This window comes from Solanum stenotomum, chromosome 8 (assembly GCF_019186545.1).
Source record: "Solanum stenotomum isolate F172 chromosome 8, ASM1918654v1, whole genome shotgun sequence".
In the NCBI taxonomy this organism is placed as follows: Eukaryota; Viridiplantae; Streptophyta; class Magnoliopsida; order Solanales; family Solanaceae; genus Solanum; species Solanum stenotomum.
In genome coordinates, this window is record NC_064289.1 from 6,731,324 (window position 1) to 6,733,424 (window position 2,101).

The 2,101-nt window shown below is 35.2% G+C and overlaps 1 non-coding gene across 1 annotated transcript; it reads left to right on the top strand.

The window, feature by feature from the left end:
- Window positions 1–358: 358 nt before the first annotated feature.
- Window positions 359–421, top strand: LOC125875297 (small nucleolar RNA snoR60). The gene has a single exon (XR_007447369.1). It is a non-coding gene; the product is annotated as a small nucleolar RNA snoR60 (small nucleolar RNA).
- The last annotated feature ends 1,680 nt before the right edge of the window (window positions 422–2,101 follow it).

Here is a 2,101-nt window from a genome sequence, read left to right on the forward strand (position 1 = left end):
TTAAGGCTAAACTTATTTTTTTGGTATATTTTGTGTAGGCTGGTGCCTTAAATGATGTTTTTGTGATGTTTTGGTAGTACTGTAGGCTGATGCCTTTAAGGTTAAAGTTGTAGCTTTGGTACTCTGTTTTACTTCTACTGTTTGTATAGGCTGAGTGTATCAGCTAAAACTAACTGTCGTTTTGCTTATATATGACCAAGTGAATGTTATATAGTGTCTTGTATCTGTTAGGTTCTGTTGATGTACAATAGTATTTTGCTGTGGTATACATTTTTTTAGACCATTTTCTCTGTCAATGGTCGACAGGTTTCCAAACTAACTGTTCGCAGGTTTCCAAAGAAGTCCAAGCAGTCACAGCAAGCAAAGCACGATTTTTAAATTTAAGACTTTATGGATGATGTTAAACCGAGTTTCTGATGCTGTCGGATAAGTAATGGAATTTTTGTTCGCTTAAAAAAAAAGTTAGTGACTTTCATGTTGATAGTTTAATAGTGTCTTTGTGCAAGTTTAATAACACCTGAAAACACGTTTCATAAACAATGGTAAGACAAGCTTTCATTTCATTTTCAGATTCTCTAAATTCAAGGAAAACATAATGGCAATACCAAAAAGTTTATCCATCTTTAGCATACTAACTTTTTTTTTTGACAAAGGATCTTCATCATACTGACTAATATAACACAAATAAATACTACAAATTTTTAAGGCAAAAGACACAAAATAATGTTCAAACCCAACACTTGAAATTTTACAATACGTTTGAAGCAATAGCTACTCTAAATAATGACCAACATTCAAACATAATATTCACTAATACATAGGAACAATTGAAATAACTAACACTTGAAACTACAAATACTTGAAATAACTAACACTTGAAACTACAAATACTTGAAATAACCGACCCTTGAAACTACAATTCAACAACATATATTCCTCATGCTACCAGTTAATCACTTGAAAATTGCAACAACAAATACCACAAACACAGTAAAAGACAATATACACAACATCTTCAACTTTGACACTTTAGATTCCAAATTTCTTGATTTATTCACCTCAAAGTAGTTTAAACTCTCTAAATTCTCCAATTTTTTCTTCAAATTGTCTCTTTCAATCTTCACCGCATTCAACGACTCTCTCAAATTCTCCATTTTCAACGTAGCAACTTCCAATTTAGACTTCAATAAATTAACTTCAATAGAAGAGTTTTCTGAAGAACTGTCTTCCCACCTCCAAAATTCACAATTTTCAATCTAATAAAAATAACAGAGGAAAGAACTCATAATCACCAAAATACAAGCACAAATCATATTAATTTACATTTAGCGAAAAATGTACCTTAGGTTTAGAACATCTATAAAATCTTCTTCCGGGGTTCAATGGAGTCCTTGAAGTGAAACAACGAGCCAATTCGCCACAAAAACAAGTCATTATCTTGGAGTTACTAATTGAATCACAAGAACTTTCAGACATGGTTTTAGGTCTGATTTGAGGGAGACTACATATAGATGAAAAATTGACTACAAAATTATGACCAACACACGATAGATTCGACGAAGACAAGTTGAATCGAAGAACACACGAAAGATTCGACGAGACAAGGTGGAATCGACGAAGACAAACTGGAATCGCGGCTCCGACTAGGGTTTTGGTGTGAGGGAATCGCGGCTCCGACTAGGGTTTTGGTGTGAGGGATACGCGGGGACCTCCAACTAGGGAAAAGGGACGGACTTTGTTGTTTTAATTTGGGTGTTTTTTAATTAGGATCCTTTTAGAGGAAATTGGGTGGGTATTGGGTTATGGGGCGGATAGTTGGGTTATGGGTTAAAAAAAAGGGTCAAACGGTTAGTTCAATAAGATTAAGACACGTGTAAGAAATTAGGGGTCCGTTAGTGAGAGGGGTATACGTGTACCAATAATTGGACGGCAGGGGCTTATGTGGACGCAAAGTATAACGGAGGGCATACACATAGCATTTATTAAAGTTCGGGGGTAAATCCGTCCCTTTTCCCTTTTGCTTTTTCACTCCGTTTCTTCCTCACACTAACTTTTTCCTTGACCATCTCCCTCCATTTTTTCACCAAAGACTCCATTGCCA